This window comes from Rhinatrema bivittatum, chromosome 3 (assembly GCF_901001135.1).
Source record: "Rhinatrema bivittatum chromosome 3, aRhiBiv1.1, whole genome shotgun sequence".
Taxonomy (NCBI): Eukaryota; Metazoa; Chordata; class Amphibia; order Gymnophiona; family Rhinatrematidae; genus Rhinatrema; species Rhinatrema bivittatum.
The window spans coordinates 520,917,087-520,933,267 of record NC_042617.1 but is presented as its reverse complement, the minus strand read 5'-3'; the positions used below and the strand labels follow the sequence as shown (position 1 = coordinate 520,933,267).

The 16,181-nt window shown below is 42.5% G+C and overlaps 1 protein-coding gene across 1 annotated transcript in view; it reads right to left on the bottom strand.

The window, feature by feature from the left end:
• The window catches only part of KCNK3 (potassium two pore domain channel subfamily K member 3), a 403,342-nt gene that overhangs the window by 290,771 nt on the left and 96,390 nt on the right, over positions 1 to 16,181 (bottom strand). The window lies entirely within an intron of this gene.

The window sequence follows — 16,181 nt, the reverse complement described above, 5'->3', positions numbered from 1 at the left end:
AACCTTTTACATGTGGAGTGTTATATAAAATACCTGTCTCATACAGACACTCAGCAGTGTTCAGACAATACAGTAGACATAAGGCAATTAATCAAAGCCCTGAATAAAACACTGAAAAGAACAATCACAAAGCACAAAGCAACAAAAACAAAAAAATCAATAAAGTCCCAAATAGCCCAAATTGCACAAATTATGTCAATGTGTGTTGTTTGTATCTAGGGCAACATTTGACCTGATTTTGTATTTTCCTTCTTCCTAGAAGATAAATGATTCTTTCACATCTTGAGTTCTGTTCTTTGGATTCATTGTAGAAAGTCTGAGTAGGAGCCAAACTGTGTACAGTAACAGCGTGTTTTTAATAATTGTTTAGCCACAAATGTGTACATTGTGACAATCAATGAATTTATCATTACACCCAAGTGCTATGAATCAGAGTCAAACTGTGTGACAGATTCCTAGGCAATAGGTGTATCAGCCAAAAGCTGCAGGAAACTTTTTTTTCCCTGAAGTTGGGAGAAACCAGAAACTGCGAATCAGGAGCAGTGCTACAGCCATTTCAGGTTAATCATAAGAGAGCTTCATTTTACCTGAAGGCTGGAAGAGCAGGGGATTGATGTTCAGTGGAAAAAGCCATAAACCCTCAGGAAAAAACGTATTAGAGAAATGAAGTGTTGGGAAAAGAATCAAAGGATTCCATAGGAGGGGAAACCCTAGGGCATGGCAGGACTCCACACTTTCCAGAAGTATAGTGTGTCAATGTATGTATTTATTTTATTTGTTGGGCGAAAGCACACAAGGAGGGCAGAGTAAACAGCACACACATGTAGAGAACATACAACGAAAAGTAATGTGAGGCAAACAATATACTGATCAATATCTCTTAACAATATAGACATTTTAATCGTAAATACAATCACCAATGTGGTACATATTTCTAAGTACACAGTCACAGATAATATAAAACACACAAGGACCCAGACACGGACGTGTTTCGCATCAGGGGCTGCGTCAGGGGGACCAAAATTTCTGTGAATCTATGAAGCAAAAGGTAAACAAAATATTGAGCAGGTCGGCGAACACAGTAAAAACGAGATTAACAATTCCACGAGGGAAGGCCCAGGGGAAAATACATGTGAGGTTCAAACAGCATAGCAGGGCGGGGGAGGGGGAAACCAAAGTAGAACATCATAAAAACCTTAAGGGCTAGAGCATCTCATTGCAGGATACCTTGGGTTGATTGAATGCAGTCTAATTTACTCAGCACCGAATGCTATTTATGATCGGGTTTTCACTACGTTTTATCTCCTTTCTCAGCATTCATGTCAAGTGATTCAGTTGACTCCCCTAATACGTTTTTAAGGTTTACTTTTCTCTTACTGGTTTAAACCATTGTTTAGCAGGTAGCTTTAACCTTTTTTTCTTTTTTTTTTCTTCTTTTACTTCTTTTTTGGATTTTTCTAGACTGCATACAATCAACCCAAGGTATCCTGCATTGAGATGCTCTAGCCCTTAAGGTTCTTATGGTTTTCTACTTTGGTTTCCCCCCGCCCTGCTATGCTGTTTCAACCTCACATGTATTTTCCCCTTCTTAATCTCGTTTTTACTGTGTTCGCCGACCTGCTCAGTATTTTGTTTACCTTTTGCTTCATAGATTCACAGAAGTCTTGGTCCCCCTGGCGCAGCCCCTGATACGAAACTCGGCTGTGTCGGGGTCCTTGTGTGCTTTATATTATCTGTGACTGTGTACTCAGAAATACGTACCACATTGGTGATTGTACGTACGATTAAAATGTCTTTATTGGTAAGAGATATCGATCAGTATATTGTTTGCCACACACTACTTTTCATTTTTTATTTCATTTATTTACATTTTCTTGTTAAACACTTTCCCAATCCTATAAGAACTGTCCAAAGAGGTGTACCGGACCAAAACATGCAGAGGCCATAAAAAATAAGCAATACATTAACAAATTATATTTAAAAAATTTCAAATGTACAAATTATACAATATGTAGTCCCTGTTCCTGTCAGCTCCTGGTCATGGGGACACACATGGAGGGCCACAGATCACACAAGGCCCCAGGACGAGCCTAGGGTTCCCACAGAGAGGAGAAAAAACAAGTTTTTAAGGCTCTTAGGGTTTTGTTCACCAGTCCAACAACAACAACAAAAAAATCCCTCTTCACTCATAGCTTGTTGTTCAAAATAAAATCTTTACTCAAAGAAACTGCTGGCAAAACACAAGTCCAAAAACAGCACACAAAGGATGACATTCAACTTTGGTCCCGGTATCTGACTTAATATCTAAGATACCTGTCACCAATTTAAAAAATGGCTATTTTACAACCATCTATTTCTGAACATCTCAAAAGCAAGACTCTTTCTGTCAAGGCGGCCATTGACGGAGGATCTTCCTGCATTCAATTTTACGGGTCAAAAAATTACTGAGGTAGATATTCAAAAGCCATTTAGATGGATAAAACAAGTTATCCACCTGAATAGCCAGTGTGCCATATTCAGTCACTTATCCTGCTAAATTAAAGTTGGATCAGCCGGATTAAAAAAGGGGCATTTCAGGGGCATTCCTGGGAGGACTTGAGTAATCTGGCTAACCTAGCACAATATCGGGTATATATCTGGCTAGGTTAACTGGATATCTTTAGCCCTGTAAGGCAGCAGGTCTAAAGTTATCCGGCCTCGTGTGGCCAAATAATGTCAGTAAAGAATGAAATTGAAACACATAAATGGGCCAGCGGCCCAAACCTCTCTCTGTCCCTCCTCAAAAAAAAAAAAATTATAAAGGCCTATCAGGCCACGCTCAGGTTACCCCTAAAAACCGTAAAATTAGGAAAGACCTCTGTCCCAGTGATTAGAAAATTTTACATCAGCCTACCATCCCCTTCCCTTCCATCCACCCGCAAGAATTGAAAACATTGCAGTGACCCTACCCTCCTTCCACACTATCCCAACCCTCCCCATCCCCTCCCCCCCGATACCTTTCTGGGCATTGCTGGGAGCAAGGGACCCTCCAGCCTGCTCCCAGCGCCTCAAACGCTGCTGAAAGAGAGGCAGCGCTGGAAACCTAAGCTTACGCTAAGTTTAGGCTTCCATCACTGTCGCTCTTAAAGCAGCACTGGAGGTGCCAGGAGCCGTGGGAAGGGCCCCTTAATATAGCTATGATATTAAGTTGGAGGGTGTACACAAAAGCAGTGTTTTCTGCTTTTCTGTACACTTCCCCGGCGCCGGCAGAAATTAATGCCAGCTTTTGGGCAGGCGTTAATATTTGAAAGTTAAAGGTGCGGCTTTGCCGCACATTTTGCTTTCTGGATCGCGTGGGAATAACTAATAGGGCCATCAACATGCATTTGCATGTTGCGGGCGCTATTAGTTTCGGGGGGGTTGGCCGCGCATTTTCGACACACTATTACCCTATATATATATTACCCTATATATATATTACGCTATAATTACACAATGTTGGGTTCCATATTAGGTGCTACAACCCAAGAAAGAGATCTAGGTGTCATAGTGGATAACACATTGAAATCGTCGGTACAGTGTGCTGCAGCAGTCAAAAAAGCAAACAGAATGTTGGGAATTATTAGAAAGGGAATGGTGAATAAAACGGAAAATGTCATAATGCCTCTGTATCGCTCCATGGTGAGACCGCACCTTGAATACTGTGTACAATTCTGGTCGCCGCATCTCAAAAAAGATATAATTGCGATGAAGAAGGTACAGAGAAGGGCTACCAAAATGATAAGGGGAATGGAACAACTCCCCTATGAGGAAAGACTAAAGAGGTTAAGACTTTTCAGCTTGGAGAAGAGACGACTGAGGGGGGATATGATAGAGGTGTTTAAAATCATGAGAGGTCTAGAACGGGTAGATGTGAATCGGTTATTTACTCTTTCGGATAGTAGAAAGACTAGGGGGCACTCCATGAAGTTAGCATGGGGCACATTTAAAACTAATCGGAGAAAGTTCTTTTTTACTCAACGCACAATTAAACTCTGGAATTTGTAGCCAGAGAATGTGGTTAGTGCAGGTAGCATAGCTGTGTTTAAAAAAGGTTTGGAAAAGTTCTTGGAGTAGAAGTCCATTAATGGCTATTAATCAAGTTTACTTAGGGAATAGCCACTGCTATTAATTGCATCAGTAGCATGGGATCTTCTTAGTGTTTGGGTAATTGCCAGGTTCTTGTGGCCTGGTTTGGCCTCTGTTGGAAACAGGATGCTGGGCTTGATGGATCCTTGGTCTGACTCAGCATGGCAATTTCTTATGTTCTTAAAAATTTACTCATGGTAAATCAGATAAGTAAATTGCACAGTTCAAACCAATTCTCAGCACCACAGTAGTGATCTTTGCTGTTCACAATCCTTTCTTTATCTGTGCAAGGGTCTCTGAATACCAGAGCAGAGGAAACACTCACCCTCCAGGACATGGATGAATGAGCGTCCCAAGTGGACAGGATATCCTTCTGTGAGCAGGAAAAACCCTCCAAAACTGGTAGAAATTGGTAAAGCAGTCTAAGCACAAAGAGTGTCCCAATTCCTCTCTCCCAGGGTGAAGACTCCAAGTGGGTATCCTCAAAATAAATTCTAAATTAGGCTTTCTCACAGTTCTCCAAATGTATTTCTCCTTTGAATCCTTCAGTGCCAAGGATAGCCTCAGGATGCAGCTTTATGATGTTCCTCTTTTAGGGCAGCCAAACCTTTCCTCCCTGTTCCTTCAACTAAAAAGTGTTTTCCTGAAACTGAGTCCCAAAATGACCAGAAGTTCTCTGCAGTGGGTCACCACCATACCTCAGGAAGTTGCAGAGGGGCTGGTGTTCCCTATCCTGGACCTCCCAGGGAAAGGTTTCCCTGTGCCCTCTCTCCAGGCAACATCCAGGGGTCTCGCAGCTTCTCTCCATACAACCCGGGACGCGGAGTCAGTGGACCGGAAAAGCAGATCCCTGACCTCTCTCAGGAACACCAGGCAGGGTTTGCCTGGGTCCTCTAAGAGCGCCCAAAAATCCAACAAAGGAAGTACTCCAACACTTTAAAAAACCAAACTGCACTGTACCCGGAGCTCTGAGGAGAAAGTTGCTTTTATTTCCTCACCAGGGGGATGGCCATCCCAGCAACCTGAAAAGGAGAGTCTGCACCGAATGGTGCCTCCCCATAATCTCCACCCCTCTGTCCCTAGTTAAAGGACTTAATCCAAGGGCACTACTGATAATCATTGGTCTCTCTTTGACAGAGAGACCAATGATTAGAATATTCAGACGGTGTATCAGTGAATTTATCACCGCATATCTCTGATAGTGGCGTTTCGGGGCAATTGCTTTACAAGCCCGCCACAATATATGAGGTCTCACTGTCCATAAATAATATAGGCTATGGCAATCATCTTCGGTTTAATATGATGGTATTTAGAAGTATGTCTATATAAGATTACATCATAATTTAACAGTTCTTATTCATACGTGAGAATTGTAATCAAGGCATCTAGCATAGCTGGGTTTAAAAGGAGGTTTGGACAACTTCCTGGAGGAAAATTCTATAAAACATCATTAGCCAGGTGGACTCGAGGAGAACTCACTACTTACTTATCCCAGGTGAGCTACAAGGAATAGATCTGCTTTTTTGTGATCTGCCTGATTCTCATAATGACCTGCATTGCCCACTTGGAGACTTATTGGTCCTTTGGTCTGACTCAGCATGGCACAGCTATGTTCTTATGTTCTTATAATTAATAGCTGCATCAACTACTGCTTTTTGGCATAACTAGCTTACTGTTGTGTTTTAGGATTTTTTTTTAAGTTGCTTGATTCACTTTGTGTCTATACCTCTGATAGGAATCTGATCTGCTAGCTTTCGGTTCTGTACTGATACCAGAGGTAGTGTGGTTGAGTTCCCCCTCAAAAGAGAGTGTAATGAAAAAGAATAGCTGCTAAATTATGGCCACAGTCATTGGAAATGGAAGTATTTAATAAACTGTAATGATTCTTCTATTAAATCTCTCCTTTCTGCTTTAATACCCCTATAATCATTTTCTTTTGCTATACATCCTAATTGCAAAAATATCAGAGGATTCCCTAGAGATTTGGTGCATTTAAGAGTGTCTCCCTGCTGTTGGTTTTTATTATAATAGTCTTGCAAAAGAACTACATTGCTTGTTGCTGGTGAAAAATCTGGCAGCCCTAGAGGAAGGGGAGATGACAGCTGGGGCACAACAGAAGGGCATAGGGATGGCAGAGAGGCAGAGGAGCATAGGGGAAGAAGGAAGGGGAGAGGATCAGAGAATGGCCACAAGGGAGGAAAGAAAGAGATAAAGGAGTGAGAGGGAAGCAAGACAGAGAGGTGAGAGGGACATAGGAATAGTTTAAGATTCATGGAGTGGGTATGGGTTATAGAGGAAGGAAGGGAGAGAAAATGGCTAAAAGACAGGAAACAGAGATTATGATTAAATGGACAATTTTCTCAGTGGAAGGGAGTGGCCAGTGGAGTGCCTCAAGGATCTGTATTGGGACCCTTACTTTTCAATATATTTATAAATGATCTGGAAAGAAATACAACGAGTGAGGTAATCAAATTTGCAGATGATACAAAATTGTTTAGAGTAGTTAAATCACAAGCAGATTGTGATATGAGATTGGAAAATTGGACATCAAAATGGCAGATGAAATTTAATGTGGATAAGTACAAGGTGATGCATATAGGGAAAAATAACCCATGCTATAGTTACACAATGCTAGGTTCCATATTAGGTGCTACCACCCAAGAAAGAGATCTAAGCATCATAGTGGATAATACTTTAAAATCGTCGGCTCAGTGTGCTGCGGCAGTCAAAAAAGCAAACAGAATGTTGGGAATTATTAGGAAGGGAATGGTTAATAAAACGGAAAATCTCATAATGCCTCTGTTTTGCTCCATGGTGAGACCGCACCTTGAATACTGTGTACAATTCTGGTCGCCGCATCTAAAAATAAAATATAATTGCGATGGAGAAGGTACAGAGAAGGGCTACCAAAATGATAAGGGGAATGGAACAACTCCCCTATGAGGAAAGACGAAAGAGGTTAGGAATTTTCAGCTTGGAGAAGAGACGAATGAGGGGGGATATGATAGAAGTGTTTAAAATCATGAGAGGTCTAGAACGGGTAGATGTGAATCGATTATTTACTCTTTCGGATAATAGAAAGACTAGGGGGCACTCCATGAAGTTAGCATGTGGCACATTTAAAACTAATCGGAGAAAGTTCTTTTTCACTCAACGCACAATTAAACTCTGGAATTTGTTGCCAGAGGATGTGGTTAGTGCAGTTAGTGTAGCTGTGTTTAAAAAAGGACTGGATAAGTTCTTGGAGGAGAAGTCCATTACCTGCTATTAATTAAGTTGACTTAGAAAATAGCCACTGCTACAGTAACATGGAATAGACTTAGTTTTTGGGTACTTGCCAGTTTCTTATGGCCTGGATTGGCCACTGTTGGAAACAGGATGCTGGGCTTCATGGACCCTTGATCTGACCCAGTATGGCATGTTCTTAAGTTCTTATGTTCTTAATGATAAATGGGGCAAAAAAGAGAGGGATAGAGTGTTTGAGCAGGGAGGGCCGAGAGCAAAAGGGGGCACAGGGGAGTGAGAGATGGAAGACAGACAGGGAATAAGGGAATAGGGGAAGGTAACTTATTGGGGGTTAAGAGAAAGATGGTTGGGTGGAAATGAGATACTAGAAATGGAAAGCTGAGATCCATTCTTAGAAATGTTGAGGTAGCCTACTTTTTGCACCTAGAAAAATGCCCTTGCTCTTTACAGTCCTGCAGGATGTAACTTCAGTTTGTCTGAGTGCTCTCAGTATGACAGAGTTTTCACCAGACCCTGCTCTAAGGGATGTTAGAGTAGTATCAGAAGGGTAAGGAGAAACCATTCCCCATTGGGAGGTGTAAAGCAGTGGTATAAAACCCCCTGCTCTCACATGCTTAGGGGGAGATTTGGAGAGATGTGAGGCATTCTGGCATTCTAGCAGTCTTAGAGCCCTCACCCACTAAGGAATCCATAGGACCTGTCAACCATAGAGAGAATCCTGAGGGGATGAAGAGGAAAGGAATTCCAGGAGGAGAGTTCCTGGGAATTCTTGGAGAAAGCAAGAGAAGAAGTTCTTGCATAGCTTTGGTGGATCGATACACTGAAGGTGCCAGGGGAAGGGTAACCTGCCTAGGAATGTCACAAGAATCAAAGACTGATTCATCCATCATCAGCCAGAGACTCTAGAGTAGAGTGAGAAGAAGGAAAAAGGACACTGGAGAAAGAGATCACAGCTGCCAAGCAGGTTTTGGGAGGGCCCAGGGTAGAAGAGTGTCATTTTTTGTTTTGTTTTTGTGCTGTGGAATTTTGTTGCAGTATTGTTTCTTTATTTATTTGCAACCCTGTTTTTGGGTATCAGGTAGCTTCCAATGGGGCCATAAAAGAATTGGTACTTCTCGGGGCTGGACTCATCTGCACTAGCTCTCCCACAAGTCCCTTACCCCTAGATCGTTAGGGTTGTCAACTTTTCCATGGAGCAGGACTGGACACTTCAAGGGGGGGGGGGGGGGGGGAGGGACAGCTTTTTCCCTTTCAAATCCAGCGTTGATGTTTTACTAGGCAGATTCTGCCGGCCTGTCTTTGGGACTCGGGTTCGACTCTCCTCTTCCTCTGCAAGTCCCAGAAGGCCAGCACGAAGCAGCAAGTGTGGCACAGCTGTGGAAGAGGCAGAGGAGGTGAAGAGGCGAACCGAGCCCCGAAGACAGGCAGGTGATTGGAGCGCTGCCAGGCTGCCACCATTGAGTGGCCCTTGGCCTTGCCTGATCGGGTTTTACAGCATCCGGTTACCTTTGTAACCAGACACTGTACAACAGGCTGGAAAACTGGGCGGTCTGCTCCAAAACCAGGCAGTTGGTCACTTTACACAGAGCATAGATTCTTTGCTGGTGGGGGGAAGGAATCTTTGCATCAAGGCCCAGAATGAGAAGAGTGATTCTGTATTTCTTTTCCCTGGGAAAGTTATAAATCCTTTACCACAGTGAGTGTTGTAGGTGCCAATAACATGCGGGAGACTCAGAGCTGGAGGGTGGCCAATGTGGGTGGAAGGAGGATCAGGTCTACTGCTTTGTTTTGTATTTTGTATTTTTTACTTACCTGATTATATTCTGAATATAGCTGGAAAGGTTAAACTTTTCCAGGTAATGTTACCCAGATACTCAGCTATATTCAGAATATAATCCAGTTAAGTTTAAAGGTTTCTGGATAATGTGCTTTTCAATATATTTATAAATGATCTGTAAAGGAATATGATGAGTGAGGTAATCAGATTTGCAGATGATACAAAATTATTCAGAGTAGTTAAATCACAAATGCATTATGATAAATTACAGGAGGACCTTGTGAACCTGGAAGATTAGGCATCCAAATGGCAGATGAAATTTAATGTGGAAAAGTGCAAGGTGTTGCATATAGGGAAAAATAACCCATGCTTTAATTGCATGATTCCCTATTAGGATTTAATTGCATTCCCTATTAGGATTTAATTGCATGATTCCCTATTAGGAACTACCACCCAGGAAGAAGATCTAGGTATCATAGTCGATAATACATTGAAATTGTCGACTCAGTGTGCTGCAGCAGTCAAAAAAGCAAACAGAATGTTAGGAATTATTAGGAAGGGAATGGTGAATAAAACAGAAAATGTCATAATGCCTCTCTATTGCTCCATGGTGAGACCGCACCTTGAGTACTGTGTACAGTTCTGGTCGCCACATCTCAAAAAAGATATAGTTGCATTGAAGAAGGTACAAAGAAGGGCGACCAAAATGATAAAAGGGATGGAATAGCTCCCCTATGAGGAAAGGCTAAAGAGGTTAGGGCTGTTCAGTTTGGAGAAGAGACGGCTGAGAGGGGGACATGATAGAGGTCTATAAAATCATGAGAGGTCTAGAACAGGCAAATGTGAATCAGTTATTTACACTTTTAGATAATAGAAGGAATAGGGGGCACTCCATGAAGTTAGCAAGTAGCACATTTAAAACAAACTGGAGAAAACAATTTTTTACTCAACACACAATTAAGCTCTGGAATTTGTTGCCAGAGGATGTGGTTAAGGCAGTTAGTGTAGCTGGGTTTAAAAAAGGTTTGGATACGTTCTTGGAGGAGAAGTCCATTAACTGCTATTAATCAAGTTGACTTAGGGAACAGCTACTGCTATTGCTAGCATTAGTAGCATGAGATCTCCTTAATGTTTGGGTACTTGCCAAGTACTTGCAACCTGGATTGGAAACAGGATGCTGGGCTTGATGGATCCTTGGTATGACCCAGTATGGCAACTTCTTATGTTCTTATGATGCCTGCATAACTTTAGCCAAGTATATTCAGTGAGAGACTTGTACTGCTAAATATTAGTGACAGATTATCTGCCTAATTATAGCCAGATAACTTGTTCACTCACCATTTTTCTGAATATTGACCTCTTTGTGTTTGAAAGCAGAGAGATTAAAAAAGAAGGGGTTAACAGGCATCCCAGAAAGTAGGCTCCTTTAATTCTGAGTGGAACTTCTTGTTATAAATTGTTTTGATCTTCTTTTGGAATGATGGTATATAAAATGCTTAAATAAATAAATAGAAAGATAATACATGAATAGGAAGTGTCCCTTTAACACCATACATTGTGGTATGTTATTGACTAATGTGCTAAATATGTTATGTGGTCAATTAACCTACATCGCTATTACAGGGTGAAAAGGTCAATATTCTCAGTAATTGAGAGGAAGAATCCTGTCTATGGAGGTTGAATTTATTACTCTCTTACACAGTAATGGGACTGGTCAGCTTTCAAGTTTATGTATTTATCCCCTAAGCAGCACCCTTTCATTTTGCACATACTAGTCAGAGGAGCCATGTTTCTCTAATTACATCAACTTACTCATACGTAATTGGTTCATATTCAAGGACATTAAACATCCATCCCGCCACCTGCCAATTGTGCAATATAGAGATTGTGACTATGCTGCACAGATGATCAGACATACTGACTTGACAGAAAAAACTTGAAATGCTTCAAGTCTACCATGCTGTAAATTCATCATTTGATAAACTCTCCTTCTAAATTACAAAGATTTATTGTAGCAGTGGGCAAACATCATACATCCTCCTACCAGATCAAACTCATTAGATAATTAATCAGAAATTATGCATGAAAAAAAAATGAAATCTAGAAGAGCTAGATCTGGAAATGGTTTGCAGGAACAGAATAACAAATGTTCAAAAGCATAGGAGTGTGTTACAGCAAGTAACAATTTAAAGGTAATTAGTAACAAGGGCTACCACACTGGTATTGAAGGTCCTGAAATCTGTCAAGGTACAGCATGTCACAATCAAGGATAACTCCCAATAGCTCCACTCTTAATTCCATGGCTGTTCCTCCCTGTACAGAAGAGGAGCATATTACATTTTCAAACAATCTGATAAATGTTGTATTCTCTGGGTTGGAGTAGGGGGATGATAAGAAATCGGTGCCTCTAACCTTTAGTTCACATCCCCCCTCCCCCCCCCCCCCCCCCAGGGGAGCCTTGCTAGCACCATCTTGAATTTCACAGCCAGTGGGGCAGGAACGCTTGGCCATCACTCATGGCCTTGAGCGGGTGCCAAGAAGGGATGCATTGCGTAGCAGATTTTTTTTGTTTCATTTCTAGTATGAGCTCTAATTTTGAGTTTGTGCACATTAACGCAAAAGTAGTGCACACTAAAAATGAAACGAAACTAAAAAATAAAATTGAAAGTGGCAAAAAATAAACGAAATGAAGAAACAATATGATATTTATTTGGTTGCACAGCCCTAGCGCCAAGCTCCCAGGGGAAGGGGGGGGGGGGTCTTGGAAAGACCAGTGGCTGAGTATGGGTGGCAGGGTGAGACAGAGCATCCCTGGGAAGGTCCCAACTCTATTGCCGTCAGTATGACTGATCAATTTCAGTGATCCAAGACACCATAATATGCCATAGTTCTTCAAGGTATTGAGGGATATTTAAGCTACCTTATGACATTCATTTTCCTGTGATTGTTTCTTGATGTCCAAGTTCCTCCTTAGACATTTCATTGAAGGAAGAGATCCATTGTGAAAGTCAATCATTATTCTGAATTTTTGCAGAACATATTTTAATTGAGTGTCTTGATTTTTTTCACAGATTAATTATAATGCATTTAATTCTGTTTCAGTCATTCCTGCATAATGTGGGCCCCAGATAGCTCAGTGTGACACAGATAATACCCTTGCTCTTAGTTCTGTTCAGTATTTATCATAGTTGAAACAGTTTCCCCAAAATTTGTAATTTAGCTATTGTACCCCACACTACAGGGAAGTTGTATAATTTGTGTCAGCTCCTTGAGAGGTCGATTTTAAAAGTGTTGCTCGCGCAAAAATGTCCACAAATGCGATTATGTGGGCCTCACTCGAGCAACATGGATTTTAAAAAGCCATGGAAAAGGGGTGAGGAATAGACGTTCCGGGGCGGCGCGTAACTCTGAATTTTAAAAACAAAACCAGCATCACACGTATGCTTGAATATCCGTGTCACTTTACTGCTGTTCCTCATGAGGAACAAGTCTGTAGATCTCAAGTTTCAGGGCTTATAGAACAGGGTGAGGGGTCCGGGTCAACCTGGCAACGTGCAGGATAAAGAACCAGGGAGGTCTAAAACACCTCGCTATTAACTGGCCAACTTGGTGCACTAATTGGAAAACTGGGAATGTGCCTCACGCGAGCACGTTTTAAAATTTGCTGACACGTACGTAAAAGCCGATATGATCCTATTGAAGACATACACACGCTAGCTGTGCTTGAGTAACCTCTTAAATCAGAAGCATACTTACACGCAGTTGGTGCATTTCAAAACGTACATGTGTAAGTGCGCACACGATTAAAAATTCTAGTGTTTCCTGGCTTGCACGCTGATATGCGCATGTATGAGAGCATGCACACTCATTTTAAAATCAACCTATAAGATAGCAGTAAGAAAACACGTCAGGCCCTTCCTCACTCTTTCCATCCATGCAATTGTTTGCCCTCAAATATTTGTTTTATTTCTAGCAATACAAACAGGTATTATATATGCAGTTCTAATATTCTATTTGTTTTCCACTTAAAAAAAATATCAGTTCTCGTCTGCCCAATATTATTTTCTTATTATCTGAAACCCACAAAAGATTTACAATTAACTGTGACTTTATTGTCAAATCTTTTCCCCATCTCCAACAGCCTATCTTTCTCTCTCCCTCTCATCTTATAGCTGTGGCACTAATGACCTGACCCATGAGGGCTGCTGCTGCTTCCGGCCTACTGCAATGGTCCATATGGCCCACTGTTGCTCCCTGCCCGCCTCTCATTTCTTGGTCCACATGGGCTGCTGCTGCTGCTTCCAGTTCACCAATCATCACTCAGGCTCTTGTAAAAATGGAAAGGTTGGTGGGTACATGGAATGGCATTCCAAGGAATGAGTTAAGCAGTTTGTACCCATATGCAGTATTGTTTATGCCCTTCTGTTTGCATACCACTACTTCAAGGTGTCTTCTTCACCTTGTGATTAATCTACAGAAGAGGATATGAGCTGTTCAGTGGAGTTGTTACTTCCAATACTAGTTTAATTTTAAGATGAATACAGTCTTTTGAAAACACAAAGTCTATGGTGCAGCCTAAAAGAACCAAGGGAACCAGTATACTTCTCTGAAACACTTATTCATTCCAATTTCATAGCAATCAATGGGGAAACTCAGGCACCCACACACACACACATACATAAACAGAAAATAATATTACAGGGCGTGTGTGTTAAAATGCCATGTGTCACTCTGAGTCCTTTGTTGGCGGCAGTATCACCATCCACAAGTGCTATTTTGGACCCCTTTCCACCCTCTAAGACACTAATTTTGGCACAAGAAAACCTGTTGGAGCTAGTGGCTTTGTCAACGTTGGAAATAGGATATTAGGCTTGATGGGAAGTCTCATGTTCTCAGAGTCTGAATCAGAGTTCCAGCTTGGAGTCAATTGATAATTTCAGTAGTACCATAGTGATGCTGGCATTGGCTTTGGGAGCAGAAGCTGAGTTGGAAGCTCTTTGATTTCAGCAGGGGATTGTTAATGAAGCATAAATCTTTCAATCTAATAAAGAGGTATGGTGGATCAAATGTGTCAACCTATTTTTGAAATGGAGGAATAGCCTAGTGTTTAGAGCAGTGGGCTATGAACCAGGGAGGCTAGCATTCAACTCCTACTGATACTCCTATGACTTTGGGTAAGTTACTTCACTCTCCATTGCCTGAGGAATGACCTGATATTGGAAGCCCTCTGGAGACAAAGAAATACATAGAGTTCTTGACTATAATCTGCTTTGAAGTAACTGATTAGTTAGAAAAAGGAGAATATAAATGCCTATATCAAAATAGCGCCATCTGCTGGGGTGAATGCGATGAAGTTAATTAAGTACAGTGCGACCATTTGGTGTTGAAGAGCCAAAGAAAGAAGAGGACCCAAAGAGAAGCTCCCAGAACTGGGCTCCAAGGCCTGGGCCTGACCCTGGGCCAAGGCCCAGGCATTGGGACACCAGCCTCCTGGCTGAGTCCCTAACATCGAACCTGGATCCGGGCCTAGGCCCCAGCATCGGGACCTGGCCTCTTAGTCATGTTGCTACATCGGACCTGGGTCTGGGTTGGGTCACGGCAAAAGGCCTAGTATCAGGCTCTGGCCTATGCCTAGGCCCAGGTGTCAGAATCCGGCCTACAAGTTGGGTCAATGCTTTGGACCTGGATTCAGGACCCATGGTGCTGGGCCTGGGTCCGGGCAAAGGCCCTAGCATCAGGACCTGACCTGTAGATTGGGTTGCGGCATCGGGCCTGGACTACAGCCTAGGCTATAGCCTAGGCCAAGGCCCAGATGTTGGGACACAGCCTCTGAGTCTGGGCCGAGGCCCTGGCATCGACACCTGGCCTTCAGGGATAATTTTTAAAGCAGACGTGCATGCTTATGTTTGCTTTGAAAACTGGTGTGACTTGGGAACATAATAGCCTGCACCTTTATGCAGCCTGTTATAAAATTACCCCCTTTAAGATTTCTGTGACAAAACAAGGGGTGGTTCTATAATGAGGCAGGGTGAGGCAGCTGCTTCAGGCGGCAGAATTTTGAGGCAGCAAAAAATGCCCCTCTCAGAATGCCGCTGTGGCATCCAACTCACCCTGTCTGCCCCTGCCGCGGCTGCCTCAGCTCAGGCCAGCGGCAGCTGAAGAAGAATGGAGATAGGCTGGGGCTCCACTGGAGCTCAGGCTGGTGGTGGCTGAAGAAGAATGGAGAGAGTCTGGGGCCACCGCCGAAGCTCCAACAGTGGCTGAAGAACAGAGACAGGCCCCATGTGAGAGAGAGATACAGCTTGCTTGTGTGTGTGTGTGTGTGTGTGTGTGTGACTTTGAGAGGCAGCTTGTGTGTATGTATGTGTGTGTGTGAGGCAGCTTGCTTGTGTATGTGTGAGTGTCAGCTTTTGTGTTTGTGTGTGAGTGTGTATGTGTGAGAGAGAGAGAGAGATTGTGAGTCTGGCGGGGGGTGAGAGAACATATGAGAAGAGTGCTTGGAGGTGTATGAGAGAGCACATGTGTGAGGTTTCTTGGGGGGTATGAGAGAGAGCATGTGTGAGGGTGTTTGGGAGGGGGGGGGGGAGAGAGCATGTGTGAGGGTGTGTTCATGTGAGCACCAGAGAGAGGCAGTCTATGGTGGGTGGGGCTGTGTGGAGGTGGAGGGCAAGGGGGGCACCATCTCATTCTTTACCTCAGGCAGCAGATTGCCTTGAGCCACCCCTGGACATAACCCTCATTATAATATCAGAATTACTCCATTGGAACTATGTAATGCCATCTTTCTTTCATCAGCATGACGCCCTTATTTAGGAATGAGTTGCTTGAAAGGCCTGTTCTCACCATTTATGACAGTAAGAAGAAAAATGAGTAGCAATAATTTAGATTTATGTGCATAGCAGCATCTTATCTTCAAGCAAGACTTCAAAGCTCTTTCTGATGAATTACAAAAAAAAAAGTATTATTCATGGAGTGAGCATTGTGAACTGTTTTTTCTATGCAAAACAATTGACAAGATGGTATCAGAAGAGTTTTCCTATCTCATGCGTCA